Source organism: Armigeres subalbatus, chromosome 3 (genome assembly GCF_024139115.2).
Source record: "Armigeres subalbatus isolate Guangzhou_Male chromosome 3, GZ_Asu_2, whole genome shotgun sequence".
NCBI lineage: Eukaryota > Metazoa > Arthropoda > Insecta > Diptera > Culicidae > Armigeres > Armigeres subalbatus.
Window position 1 is genome coordinate 214,950,235 of NC_085141.1, and position 15,620 is coordinate 214,965,854.

Consider the following 15,620-nt stretch of genomic DNA (forward strand, 5'->3'; position numbering starts at 1 on the left):
TTCTTACATCTTAAATAAAATTATCATTAGTAACAAACAGAGTAAGGAAGAGCTAAACAATTTTGTTTAGCTCTTCCTTAAGCCCCAAACGCAATACAACGGAACGGTAACGGATACGGAAAATTTGACATTTAGCCCATATATTTTCTGTCAAATTTTCCGTTTCTGTTGCCATTCCGTTGTATTGCGTTTGGGGCTTCACTCTGTTTGTTACTTATGATAATTTTATTTAGGGTGTAAGAAATATAATTTGGACGCAGAAAAAAGGTTTAAACAACATGCGAGTGTGGCCGTGGCGTGAACGTCATCAAGCCTCCGGAGCGATGCTTTGTATGAGACGAAAATCGAAAATCATTAATCAAGATAATAAATTTTCAAAATCTTATAAGTTCTTGAAGAACGTTTACTAAATTACTGCTATTTATTAAATATTTCTTTATTTCGCGAGACATTGTCTTGAAATAAGTGAAACGCGGGACATTTCGCGACTCTTTTCAGCGCGGGACAAATGGCGAAAATGCGGGACTGTCCCGCGAAACGCGGGACGTCTGGTCACCTTAATCTAGTTCATCTAGTTAGTATTTATGCACTTGGAATCAGCAGATAAATTCACGAACACACGTTGATCGGTTGGACTGGAACCAGCAATCTTCGTTGACATTTAGTTCCCATCCATACAATCTTCCACCTCCAGTTTATAACATCTACTACATAAGCATAATCATCCATCTTGTCAAAGTATACCCAAAATATGAACCTATCCTAAACACAGTAGTCACCCTATACGTTCTCTTTACATAATTACAAATCCACAGCAAACCTCCCGTTTGCAGCAGAACGGTATGTAATGTGCTTATGGTTAACGAAGTTAATATGGCCACTTATGAAATGCAATACCTTGGTTGGCTGTCTGCGCGCTCTGTGGGCAATGCAGCAGAAATCCATTCGTATAAAAGAGGGAGGATTTCCGCTGCATTTCTAATGGCAGCGACAAATTAGAGCGTCGTTCTTTATTGGATGCCGCGACTGCAGCGTCAAAAGCTAAGGATTATTTTCAAGTAAGAGGATATTGTCACAGAGAAAAGGCATTGAAAGTAGAACAGCTTTGTAAGAGTTAAAAAAAATGTTTTTGATGTACATTACAACATTTTTTGCAAAGCAAATTGATGATTTAAAGGTTTTAAAATTTAAACAAAAGTATTAGATGCAACTTGTAACAGTTTGTCTAAGTCTAAGCAGTGTTGTCCTACACTATATAATTTTGCTTTTTGAATTTACTCCACCTAAACGGTTTTTTGGTCCTAATTCAGTAAGCCCAACTAATACAGGAATATTTGAATGTTCTAAATGTCATGTCAAACTATCAAAAAAATGCTCGCCAGAGCCACTGTCTAAGCAATCACCGCTTGAATCAGATCGGGTACTTAGCAACGATATGCCCGCGTTTTACAATACCATTGCATTTTTTTTTTTAGTTAAAGTTGATTGTCTGTTCTCTGTGATATTATGTACATGAAATTTATTCGTTCTCGGTGTACACTTATCTAATAAAAGACATGAACGGGAACCTTCTTACGATCCAATATGAAGCGAATCAGAGGTGGCGGTAGCACTGCAAAGAACACCTGAATACGGAGGCGTGGCAGACAACGAGGCATGGTGACTTTACGAGAGGCCAACATTTTCGGTTTTCATATTGACAGCGCACGGAATGCGAGATAAGTGTAGATCAGTACGAATTGAGAGGCGAGTAATAAAAAGTGAGAATTCAGAACTGATAAGTGCTAAATCAGTTCTTTCTTCTTTCCTCTCTCTTCCTTATTTTTTCTTTCTAGATACTTCTTCGTTCTTCCTTTTTCTTGATTCAAAATTCCTTTTTCATTTGTCCTGCTTCCTTTTTTCTTCTCCCTTATTTTTTCTATCTTCTTTCCTGCTTTCTTCTTTTTTTTTCTTCATTCCTTCTTATTTCTTCCCCTTGCATCTTACTTCTTTCTTTTACCGCCTTTCGTTTTCCCTCTTTCTTATACATTGTTATTGAAACGTTCTATTTTGGTTCGATCCTATCAAATGTCTTACCTTGTACATATTCGGGCCAATGACCAAGCACCGTTGTTTGCAACAGTAGGGAGAAGATGATCCAAATTCAATCCCAAAATTACAAAAATCCTGTGATATTCACTAAACAAGGGTCTTTTTCTTTCCAAATATTAATGCAAGAGGTTGTGTTATATTCTTAAATTATATATTAGGGCGCTGTTTCGCTATAGACAATACAATAAATCAAATAAAGTTTACATACTCTAGAACAGTAGTAATAAATTACCTTTCAAACTTAAAAGTCTACGCTTGATGTCGCTTTGTAAATAATTATTGCTTTACAGTATTATTTTAAGGTTTCCCTAAATAGCGGAATGTAACACTTGTCATGGAAAACATGCATCATCCTCCAGGCCGCAGCTTGTATGCCGATAACTTTCATGGAGCGACAAATAAATGACAATCAGATCATAACCAAACCCATTCAAGCAAGATAAAAATAAAACAAATCGACACAATCTCTGCTCTTATCCGGATTCTCGTTGAGTACAATTTACAATTTAAAATGTGTATACATCCGGTTGTTTCGAATTTTGCATTTTATTTTTGTTTTTGTTTCGCAAATGCATGTTTTATGGCTTCCCAGTATACATTTTTTTTCCTCCCATCTTCCTGTTTTCCACGTTACACGACGGTCACAACTTAATTCAATTTTCACAATACGAGCGTTCGCCTATCTACAAAATTAATTACAATTACATACAGTTGATTGTTGTAACATAATCCGTTCGAATGTGACTGCCTTTTTTTATTCCCATCCGATCTCAATTCTTGTTCGTTGCTGTAATATTTATCGAAAGCGGATGCAAATAAAAAAATGTCACACCACATCACATATTCACGAAACTGGTATATTCACATTTTGTTGCCGTTTCCATGTACCTCGTCCCTTCCGCATAGTGGCACGTGCCAACGGCCAATGGCGGGGAACTACAAAACCGTTCATTTAGGTGCATGTCATTGTTTTTATTTCTGTTACTCATTACAATTACAATATAAAGAACTTTTTTAAAACATTACACATTTGTATGATATCACAGTCTGGTTAGTAACGTGTCTACTTTAGTCGATTGACGAAATAAACCTAACGAAATAATTAGTACAGATCAATCAAGGACTTTCTTCCTATAATGATGCTAGGTGGCAACTATAATAATAGTGTCTAAATTACGAGTGTGTAACCAAAAAGCAGACATTATTCGAGGATTTTCATTCTTAGGGCTTAAAGGATTATTGAATTATTGAGAGAAAACTGGAACAACGGGTAAAAGTGGCAAACTTCCGAAAATGGTGCAAACAGGAATAGGTGCAGTTAACAACCTGTATATTCGCGACCAATTGGTCAAATTCGACATTGAGACGTTCTAATAGGTGAGGTTAGCCTTTTCTTCATCATAATTCTAATATAATTGTTGATGTTTATGTATGGCGCGCGACTGAGCAATTGTTGGTTTATAATAAGGTACTGTGGTGTGAGTTGAAAGCTGTTGGACAGATTTCGCTTAATTCTTCAGAAGGACCAAAATAAGAATGAGAGAATACTCTTTGAGTGATTCTTTCTGATTCCATACATTACTTTTTGATAGTTTTAATACTATGCAGAGAGCACCTTAAATCGTTTCATCCTCATCATAAAAGCAATTAGAAGCTTTTGCCTATTGAAGTCGTGCGCAATTAGACTTTTACGCGTCGACCAATCCTTTGAAAAAATCAGCGAAAAATGTTCAACTTTATTTGACAATAATTACATGGCCTAACTCTACTTTTTTGTACACCTCATCAAAGATCGAATAATATCGAAAATTGTAAAAAAAAATATCAATTTTATTGCATGAACCTCAGTATTTTGACTCACACAGCAGTACTTTACCTTGAATATTTTAACCTAGTGACCCTAATCGACATAATTTAATAAAAATATGGGACAAATTAATAATCTTTTGCAAGGTCAAAATTTCATAAATTACGCATCATAAATTTCGAATAATAATGCAAAATCAAATTGGTTTCTTGACAAAATAGATCACATCATACGATTGCAAATGAATATCAGCTTGAGAAGACAAAACTATACTGCGTAACTTTGGCACAGAATTGCTATCGGGTAGATTCTCCATGACGAAAGGAATAGATCAATTTTTAACGAACAGTATTCGTTTGTTCGTCTATCAATACAAATGTTATGTACTTTTCTGAATTCGAATAAAATAATAATCAGAATCTGGGGCCTTCCTTAGTCGTGCGGTGAAATGCGCGGCTTCAAAGCAAGACCACGCTGAAGGTGACTGGGTTCAATTTTCGGCTCGGTCTAGGAAATTTTCGGGTTGGAAATTGTCTCGACTTCCTTGGGCATAAAAGTATCATCGTGTTAGCCTCATGATATACGAATGCAAAAATGGTAACCTGGCTTAGAAACCTCGCAGTTAATAACTGTGGAAGTGCTTAATGAACACTAAGCTGCGAGGCGGCTCTGTCCCAGTGTGGGGATTTAATGCCAATAAGAAGAAGAAGAAATTTTATCGACTTCCCTGGGTGTAAAAGTATCATCGTGTTGACCTCATGATATACAGATGCAACAATGGTAACTTCTTAGAAACCTTGCACTTAATAACTGTGCAAGTGCTTAATGAACACTAAGCTGCGAGGTGGCAATGTCCCAGTGCACTATGGGGAATTCTCATACAAATGGGTGGCCTAAAATATTTTTTCAATGAAAACTGTTTCTATGCAACATATTTTATGTGCAGGAATATTTAAGAACCTTTTTTTAGCCCTTAAAAGGCCATCGTTTCAAAAAATGTCACCCGCGAAAAAACTTTTTTTTAAATTTTTTTCTGTTTTTTTTTTTTGTTTTTTTTTTCAATACAGCATGCATAAAATAGCAAACAATCATATTTCTAGTAATAATGTTGTTCATTTTCTAATCATAACGAGGTATAGAGAATAAAAACCACGATTTTCAAGAAAACTTAGATTGCAGCGTTCTCGTAAACGCGCAAATATGCGCAAGCAAATCACTCACTAGAAGGTGGTACTAGGGTTATATTTCAATTCCCCCTTTAAAGATCAGGGGACATTTGGGGACATTAGGTTTGCGGGACCAATTTATAGCAAAGAATTATGATAATTAAAGTTTTTCTTCTACAACTTTTTGATATTAACCCTTATGCGGCCAACAAAAAAAACACACGTGGATGGCCGACAGGGTACCCGTGTTCCCATGAATTGATATTCTCATAACTTCAACAATTTTCAACCGATTTGGACAATTTTGACAGTTTTGGAAACAGAAACTCTTATACTTTTTGCCCATTGTCAAGGTTTACAGCTAATGTCCATAGTTATACAAGAAATCTTTGAAGTAAGGCTTAAGAGTCTACACGTGTAACCAAAGGCCATTCAACCAGTTTCAAATATGCTACAAGCTCTTTGCGCTTCTTAGAATTGAAGGTGTTCACAGTATATGCTTTGGGTAATGCAAAAATCCCTGAAATGAGGTCTTAGTCATCCGAGGAATCTCTGGAGTAATGCCTAAAGATCTACTTGCACAACCAAAGGCCAATTATGCAAATTCAAATACGGTACATGCTCTTTGTGGTACTTAGCATAGAATGCGTTCACAGTATCCATCCAAGAAATCTCTGGAGTAAATCCTTAAGGTCTACACTCGTAACCATGTGTCTATGGGCTTGTCACAAAAGTGGTACATGCTCTTTGCGCATCTTGAAATCAAATGTGATCACTACATATGTTCTTTGCTATCGAAGAAATCTCTCGGATAAGTCCTCTGGCGCCTTCATTGCATATTTTCATGGTCATCCAAGAAAACCCTGGAAAAGGCCTTCAGGTCTACACGCGTAACCAGAGATCTTTTAGATTGTTTCAAAAGTGGTGTATGCCCTTTGTGGTACATAGAAAAAAGCGCTTTCATTGCATATGTTTATGGTCATCCAACAAAATACTTGAAAAGGCCTTAAGACCTACACGCGTAACCAAAGATCTTTCAGATTTTTTCAAAACTGGTACATGCCCTTTGTGGTACATAGAATAGATTGCGTCCAATGCATAGGTTCATGGTCATCCAAGAAAACCCTGGAATAGGCCTTTAAATCTGCATGGGTACCCAGAGATCTTTTGGCTTGTTTCAAAAGTGGTACATGCCCTTTGTGGTACATAGAAAAGAATACGTCCATTGCATATGTTTATGGCCTTCCAAGACAATGCTAGAATAGACCTCAGGATCTTCACACGTAATCAGATACCTTTCGGATTGTTTCATAAGTGGCATATGCCCTTTGTGGTACATAGAATATACCGCTTTCATTGCATATGTTCATGGGTAACCAAGAGAACACTTGAACAATCCTCAAGAACTTCACGCGTAACCAGAGTTCTTTCGGCCTATTTGAATAGTTATATATGCCTTTTATGGTACATAGAATAGAATGCACCCATTTCAAATGTTCATGGTCATCCAAGAAAACCCTGAAGTAAGGCATTAGGATCTACACCAGAGATATATCAGTCTGTTTTAAATTTGGTACATGCCTTTGGGGTCCATGAATAAAATGGGTTCATGGCATATGCTAATTGTCATCCTAGAAATTTATGGAGTAAGACTTCTAGACTTACACGAATATCTAGAGAATATCTAGAGGGTCACTCCTTACGGAATCCAAGTTTCAAAGTGCTCGCGTTTTCGGGGGCACACCACTCGATACGGAAGCAACGCACAACTGTCATTTTTATTATTTCACGCATGCTGCGACGCAGCAAAGCTAAATCAACAAAAATGACCGTTGTGCGCCACCTCCGTATCGATTGGTGTGCCCCCGAAAACGCGAGCACTTTGAAACTTGGATTCCGTGAGGAGTGTCCTTAATCTAATTTTAATATGGTACATGATCTTTGCGATATTAGCCCGTTTTTTCCCTCACGTTCTCGGCGTGAAGTTGTATCGTTCCAATTTATTTACATTTTGCATTTCCAAAGAATAGACAACTTCATATTAGTGATATGAATGAAGTTTGTATACTACCTAGAACCAACAACCACAAGACAACAATAACTACTTGGAATGCTAATATATCAAGATGAGGTTTCACATCTTGTTTATTCTTCAATAACTGCCCAGAGCTAATGACAACAACTTGAACTACTTGAAATGCAAACATATACCAATAGCCTTCCGTTCGTGGGTTGATCTGCAGATCATTCCTATATGGAGTTCATAGACTACCTAGTACCATGGCAAAAACAAAAACTACAGCAGACGTTCGATAATTGCAAGTCATTTAACTGCAATGCTTTTTAACTGCAATTCGATAGTTGCAACAATTTTACAGTTATCGGACCGCTAAACTTCAAACCGATGTCAGACTCAATGACAGCTGCATTGCGCTGCACATTTAGATGCACTTTTATTGCATCTGACGTCGATTGACAACCGTTTGACGTCTAGAGTGCGTTGCAGTTATCGAACGGCATTCGATAACTGAAAAGTAAACTATAAATAAAAAATATAATATATAATAATACAAAAATAATATAAAAAATAATAAAAATAAGTAAAATATATAATAAATAAATAATAAAAAAAGTAAAATTTTGCCTAACTCGATTTTATCACGTTTTCGACTCAATTTGCCGCAAACAATAAAGATTTTCATGAAACAACTTTCACTGCCTGTAGCTTATTATGAATCATTTATGAGTACCTGTTAATAAGTTTGTAAGTCTCTTCGACAAAAAATACGGATTCCATTCACGTATTTTGCCTTGCCTTCCTAACGGAGCCCACGACAATGAAAATAACTACTTAAAATACAAGCATATACCAAGAAGGGTTCTCACAACCTGTTTATTTTCAAATAACTCCCTCCATTAAGGAGGTTGATCCATCGACCTTGACTCTATTTCATAGACTACCTGGAGCTCAAAACAACAACAAGAACTACTTGGAATACAAACATATACCAAGATGGGGTCACAAAACTTGTTTATTCTTCGATAACTGCCTCCATTACGAAGATTGATCTACAGAACTTCGGTGAGGTTTGATCCCACGAAACCAGTACGCTAGACAGGTGTTTTCCCTACTAAGCTACGAAGGACCTTCGTCGTCCTCCGCAGCTTAGCGGGTACTGATGAAACCAAATTCACAGCTCCAGGCATGTAGCCGAACTCTCGCAATACATTCTCAGAACTAACTCTCTCATATATGTTTTTGTACAATGCCAACCAAGTAGGATGAGTATTTAGTATTATCTGGCTCCTACACACTTGCTTCATCACCAACGGCGCTCGATGAAGTAGGGTTGTGTGAGATTGTGCCAGTTGGTCGTCAGATCCCAACCCGACCACATAAGCGAAGAGAGATCGCCTTTCGAGTTCAGTACATTCAAAGTTAATTGCCTATGTTCCGGGTATTGAACCACCCGGAGTGGAAATTAATTACTTTGCCTGAAACTCGATTATGCATATGCACAACATGTGATAGATTAAGTTCGGAAAAGGTATTGGAGGATAACCGCTACCTTCCGTCCTTCCCAGTTGTTCTTCAATAACTGCATCCGTTACGGAGGTTGATCCACCGACCTTGACTCTATGGAGTTCGTAGACTACCTAGAGCCCACGAAAACAACAAGAACTACTTGGAATACGGATATATACCAAGAAAGGGTCACGCTACTTGTTTATTCTTCGATAACTGCCTCCATTACGGAGATTGATCCGAAGATCTTGACTGTATGGAGTTCGTAGACTACCTGGAACTCACGACAACAACAAGAACTACATGAAATACAAACATATACCAAGAAGGGGTCACACAACTTGTTTATTCTTCAATAACTGCCTCCATTACGGAGGATGATCCACCGACCTTGAATTTATGGAGTTCGTAGACTACATGGAGCCAACGACAACAACAAGAACTACTTGGAATACAAACATATATCAAGAAGGGGTCACAAAACTTGTTTATTCTTCAAACGCTGCCTCCGTTACCGAGGTCGATCCCCAAACCTTGACTCTATGGAGTTCGTAGACTACTTGGAGTCCTCGACAACAACAAGAACTACTTGGAATACACACATATACCAAGAAGGGGTCACGCAACTTGTTTATTCTTCGATAAACGCCTCCATTACGGAGATTGTTCCGAAGACCTTGACTGTATGGAGTTCGTAGACTACCTGGAACTCACTACAACAACAAGAACTACATGAAAAACAAACATATGTTAAGAAGGGGTCACAACACATGTTTATTTTTCAATAACTGCCTCCATTACGGAGGTTGATCTACCGACCTTGAATCTATGAAGTTCGTAGACTACCTAGAGCCCACGACAACAACCAGAACTACTTGGAATACAAACATATGCCAAGAAGGGGTCACACAACTTGTTTATTATTCGATAACTGCCTCCATTACGGAGATTGATTCGAAGACCTTGACTGTGTGGAGTTCGTAGACTACCTGGAACTCACGACAACAACAGGAACTACTTAGAATACAAACATATACCAAGAAGGGGTCATGCAACTTGTTTATTCTTCGTTAACTGCCTCCATTACGGAGATTGATCCGAAGACCTTGACTGTATGGAGTTCGTAGACTACCTGGAACTCACGACAACAACAAGAACTACTTGGAATGCAAACATGTTTTAAGAAAAGGTCATTGGATGACCCGGAACATATACTGTGAAAGCATTATATGCTAAGCACCATGAAGAGCATGTACCGTTTTTGAATTTACACGATAGACCTTTGGTTACGTTAGCAGACCATAAAATCTTATTCCAGGGATTTTTTGGATGACTTAGGCCTTACTCCATGGGTTTTTGGAGACCTAGAATATATACTGTGAACACCGACTATTCTAAGAAGCGCAATAAGCATGTAATATATTTGAAACTGGCTGATAGTCCTTCGGTTACGTGTGTAGACTCTTAAGCCTAACGTCAAAGATTTCTTGCATAACCAAGGACAAAAGCTGTAAACCTTGACAATGGGTAAAAAGTATATGAGTTTCTGTTTCCAAAACTGTCAAAAATATCTAAATCGGTTGAAAATTGTTAAAGTTATGAATATATCAATTTATGGGAACACGGGTACCCTGTCGGCCATCCACGTGGTAAAAAAAATCGGATGCGGAATCGTCCCTCCTCACTGTATCAACGTGATTTTCTCACAGATGCTACATTTTATGGAGTTCTTAGATGTCACCGAGTTTCAGCTTTCAGCTATATAAATTCATTGAAATATCACCACTTGAATTTGAAAAAGGAACACGGGTACCCCGTCGGCCGCATAAGGGTTAAACTTCGCTTGCAAGACAAACCAGTCTATCAGAAAGCTAAAGTTGCAAGCTTCGAAATGGTATATAAAACCTTATATTTGGAGAAAAAATGACTTCATAACATACAAATCAAAATGGTAATGATTTTTTATTTTTATCAGCTTTTTTCACTTCACCAGCCCATATCTTTTGACTGAATAAACACAGCGCTTCAATATTTTCCGATTCTCTTATTTAGGGTATATACTTTCATATGATATATAAATTAGACAAATTGGAGTAAATTGTTCGATTAATGGCCACCCTTTTCCCCATAGTGCAGTGGGGGATATAATGTCAATAAGAAGAAAAAGAAGAATAATCAGAAGCTGCTTTCAAAATTAAATTCAAGGTCTCATCATATATGTTGGAGACAACTGGCAACCTTGCGAGAATTTCCACCTGCACACTTAATCACGGCTTTCCTGTTCGGTAATTTTTTTAACAGTGTTCGAACCGTAAAACGTAAAAAATACCGAAAACTCGGTAATTCGACAGAATATTACCGATGTCAGCGTTATTTTTATAGAATTACTGAATTCAGTAATTATTTATACTGACTTTACTGTAAGAAGTGAATGTTTACTAATGTTTACTGAATAGTTTTAAACATCGAGTTATATTTTTGTTCAATTAATAACATATTTAGTAATATTTTTGTTAAAACTAGTAGAGATTTTGTTACTATTTCTGTTATTTTAACTACCAACTGTACGTGTTTTATAACAACCGCTGTTATAAAAAACTGATGTAACAGAATAACAAGTTCTGATATGATTCTGTTAATATCTTCTGGTCGAGAACATCATGGAGCTCTGGTCCAAGGAATCAATACACCTGGCCAAAATGACCTGCAGAGCTGACATCCGCGACAGCACCAGCAAGTTCACCCACCAGCATCAATGCAGCAACAGCAAGCTCCTCCTGGAGCTCATCAGCAGCCTGTGCTGATAAGTCCCCCACAGCAGACTTGTATGGACGCCATCATTGTGCAAATATTGCAAAAGCTCCAACAGCAACAAGCCGTTAACAATCATCTTCTACAGCAGCAAGGGTACACGCAACAGCAAGAAACTCTATTCAGAAATGCTATGTCGGCATTCCAAGTGACTGTTCCTCCCAATCCGGAAGTGATTCTGGACTCATTAGCAGGAAACATCCGGGAGTTCCAGTACGATCCGGAAAACCACATTACGTTTGTTGCGTAGTACGCCAGATACGAGGACCTTTTTGCGAAAGACGCAGAAAAGATCGATGACGAAGCAAAAGTGAGATTATTACTTCGACGGCTGGGGACAAATGAGCATTATAGATTTATCAGCTACATTCTACCAAGTGCACCGAAGGATTTCACGTTCTGTGACACAGTGTTGAAGCTCAAAGGACTATTCCGCACGAAGGAATCAACATCACCAAGGCCCGACGGAAGATTATGTCTCTTTTGCATGTCGGGTAAACAAAATGTGTGTTTAGTTCTGTGAGGATGGGATGTATTAGAAAACACGTAATTCACTTCCAGCTTGCATTGATGACAGATATGCAAATATCATTCGTATAACGGTTCGGTTGCCAACATTGACCAGTGAATAGCAGGAAAAGATATTTTAGTTACTAGATAAAGATTGTCGCTGTCGTCGCTGTCCGGAACATCTTTTGCTTGCGAGGATAGGGGAGCTAAATGTCAAAAAAGGAAAATCCATACGATTTGACAGCTTGGTACCCAACATGTTCCGGACAGCAGAACAAAGGGAACTTTAGCGAATACACCAACGGATAACTCGTTCGGCGGAATTTGGCCACACATTTGGCGATCCTGTCAGGCTGTTCCTGGTTGGCAATAATTGTTTTGTAAGTATCCTTTGGGCGTGATTGGGACATTTTATTTCTTCGGTTTAATTGTGATGTCGGATTAAATTATTTGGTCATCGGTTGCGACTTGTAATGTCGAAGACGCTCTGGAAGAACGTCGGATTGAATGATGAGGTCATCGGTTTCGACTTGTGATGTCGAAAACGCTCTGGAAGAGCGTCGGATTGAATAATTTGTTAATCGGTTTCGACTGCTAATGTCGAAGACGCTCTGGAAGAGCGTCGGATTGGTTGATGTTTCCATTGGTTTCGATTTGTGATGTCGAAGACGCTCTGAAGGGCGTCGGATTGAATGATTTGCTCATCGGTTTCGACTTGGGATATCAAAGACGCTTTGAAAGAGCGTCGGATTGAATAATTTACTCAACGGGTTGGACATGCATGCCATAATTTGTACGACGAAAGGGCAGCCTCAACAAATGGCTGTAACGGAGCATGCGTGGCTGGACGTTCAGGTCTATTTTGTTCCAACATAGTTCCACAGTCGATTCGTCCCTATCAAATGCCCTCGGGTATCGGCGATCATAATGGCTTTGTCGACATCTCTCCTTGAGCGAAATAGCTCTAAGTTGATCAACTGACATCGGGTTTCGTAACTCGGTAGGCGAAACAGATCCAGCCAAGGTAGCCTACGAAACGCTTATCGAAGGAAACGGCGAACAGAATCGATTCTCTCAGCACCGTTGTTGTAAGACGGACTCCAGGCAACAGAAGAGTACTATAGAGTTGAGCGCACCAGGGAGCAATAGAGAGCTTTTAAACAGTACATGTCGGTGAAATTCTTCGCAACTCTGAAGATGAATCCCATAGTTCTGGATGCGACGATAAATGAGATGTGTTGCTTGAATACTAGTTGCGAGTCTAGGATCACGCCGAGGTCCTTCACATGGCTCACTCGCTCTATTTCTGTATCAAGAAGGCTGTAGTTCCAAACCATGAGCTGTTTTTTTTCTTCGTAAAAACGTTTTGACAGAACACTTGGCCGGGTTTACCACCATTCGGTTTAGAAAGCACCAATCCACGAAGCGATCTAGTTTAAGTTGCAAGAACTGACAATTGACGATGCTATGTCTTTCCAAAAAGATGTTAAGGTCATCTGCGTAAGACAACCGAGGGCATTTGATAACGAGGTATTCATCGTTGAAAAAGATCAGGAAGATCAGTGGTCCTAAATGACTTCCTTGTGGTATACCGGATGCATGAAAACTTTTAAAGGTGCATTCCTCAATAGCTACGGTCAGATGGCGGTCAAAAAGATATGAATAAAACCAGTTCAGCAGACTGCCGCTGACTCCGAATAGGTGCAGTTGCAATGGCTAATGAATGATTAGTCAGTATAAATAACATCCGTTTGAGCCAGTTATGTTAGACTGTTTGTGACGTAGGACGTAAGGCACAGTAAATTGGTGGAAGTTGAGCGACCGACAGTAAATCCGTGCTGATCATCACTAAGAAGTGGATTACAGCTCTGTGCTTACAGTGTGAAAGCAGTGGTTCCATAATGACGAGTTCGAACAGCTTCGAGACGGCACACAATGACGTAATCCCTCGATACTTTCTCTTTTTGGTGAGAGAAGAAGGGGAATGTGAGGATGAGATGTATTAGAAAATATGTAATCCACTTCCAGCGTGCATTGATGACAGATATGCAAACATCATTCGTATAACGGTTTGGTTGCCAACATTGACCAGTGAATAGCAGGCCATGACTTTGCCTCTTTCCTCGTCGGGCAACGAACGGAGTTGCACGCTCGATAAGACAGCACTTTAGCGATCACACCGACGGATAGCTCGTTCGGCGGAATTTGACCACACAAGTTCGATAGCTCCGAAGAGCATTTCAAATGCCTTATATTCGTGTGCGGCTTAAAATCAGAATGTGATTCGGAGGTACGAATTAGGCTGTTGACAAAAATTAAAGACAACCATTACGTGACACTGGAAGCGCTTATGGAAGAATGTCAACGGATAATCAACCTCAGAAGCGACACAGCGATGATTGAAGTTCCTGCCGGTCAGGTTCAAGCCATCAAAGGAAACAAACAGTTCCGAAAGCATTTCAAGAAACGATCCAGATAACAGAAGCCATATGCAACGGAACATGAACGCAAAATCCCAACAACCCATTGCTGGAACTGTGGAGCGATGCAGTTTTCGAAGCACTGCGCGTTCAAAAATCATAGATGTAACGACTGTAAGCAACCGGGTCACAAAGAAAGGTACTGTGCGAGTGCCAAGCGGTCTACGAAAGCATCAAAACATTAGTCAAGCTGGATCTCTACCAAAACCGTCATTGCATCGGTCAGCAGCGTCGAGTGCAAGCGTCGTTACGTGTGGGTGAAAATGAACGGTATCCCAGTACGTTTGCAGCTTGACACAGCATCGGATATAATCATCGTGTCCCCGCAACTATGGCAATTTATCGGTCAGCCATCAGGTGACCCAGTGAGTCAGACTGCCAAGTCAACATCAGGCGAGCAACTGCATCTACAATGTGAATTCGTCTGCGACATCGAAATCAACAGTGGACGAATCTACGTGTCAAAGCATCCATTGAATCTGCTTGGCATCGATAAACTTCACTACAGAAGACGTACCCAAAACTATTCAGCGAAACATTGGGGCTCTGCTCCAAACCCAAAATTCAACTTTCGCTGAAAGAACTATGTAGGCCCGTTTTCCGTCCAAGGGGGCCGGTATCGTACGCTATGTTGCCAGTAGTGGATGAAGTGCTTGATCGTTTAGAGCACGTTAGAGGGCTGCTCTAATAGCTGTAGTGCGCAAGGCCACCGGAAAAGTTAGGATGTGTAGCGACTATTCGACTGGTTTGAACGATCGCTTTCAGTCTCACCAGTACCCTCTACCGCTACCTCAAGACATCATTGTCCAACTGCATTGGTGTTCAGTCAAATTGACTTATCCGACCGACGCTTTCCTTCAAATGGAAGTGGATGAAAACAGTCGTCATTTGCTCACCATCAATACTCATCACGGCTTATATCAGTATAACAGACTGCCTCCTGGCGTTGGTTGGTCTTCCATGTACCGCAGGCTACCTGAACGACGTAGTAGTGGGTGGCTGGAGTACGCTCTTTTCTAGGAGCCATAAATTATTAGGGGAAATTTGTACCTAACATGCGAGCTCTCAGATTCCCGTTAAATCAGCTCCTCAAAAATACAACAACATTTGTGTGGACAAGTGAATGCCAGCAAGTCTTCAATAAATTCAAAGAAATGCTGTCGTCAGGCTTACTTCTTACGCACTATGATCCTAGACAGGAAATTATCATCTCAGCGGATGCGCCATCT

The 15,620-nt window shown here is 39.5% G+C and overlaps 1 protein-coding gene across 1 annotated transcript in view; it reads right to left on the reverse strand.

Moving 5' to 3' along the window:
• Window positions 1–10,288: 10,288 nt before the first annotated feature.
• The window catches only part of LOC134219483 (LIM domain kinase 1), a 34,440-nt gene continuing 29,108 nt past the window's right edge, over window positions 10,289–15,620 (reverse strand). The window contains exon 10 of the transcript XR_009981578.1: window positions 10,289–10,845. The gene's annotated coding sequence lies outside the window, so the exon portion shown is untranslated. The remainder of the gene's footprint in view (window positions 10,846–15,620) is intronic.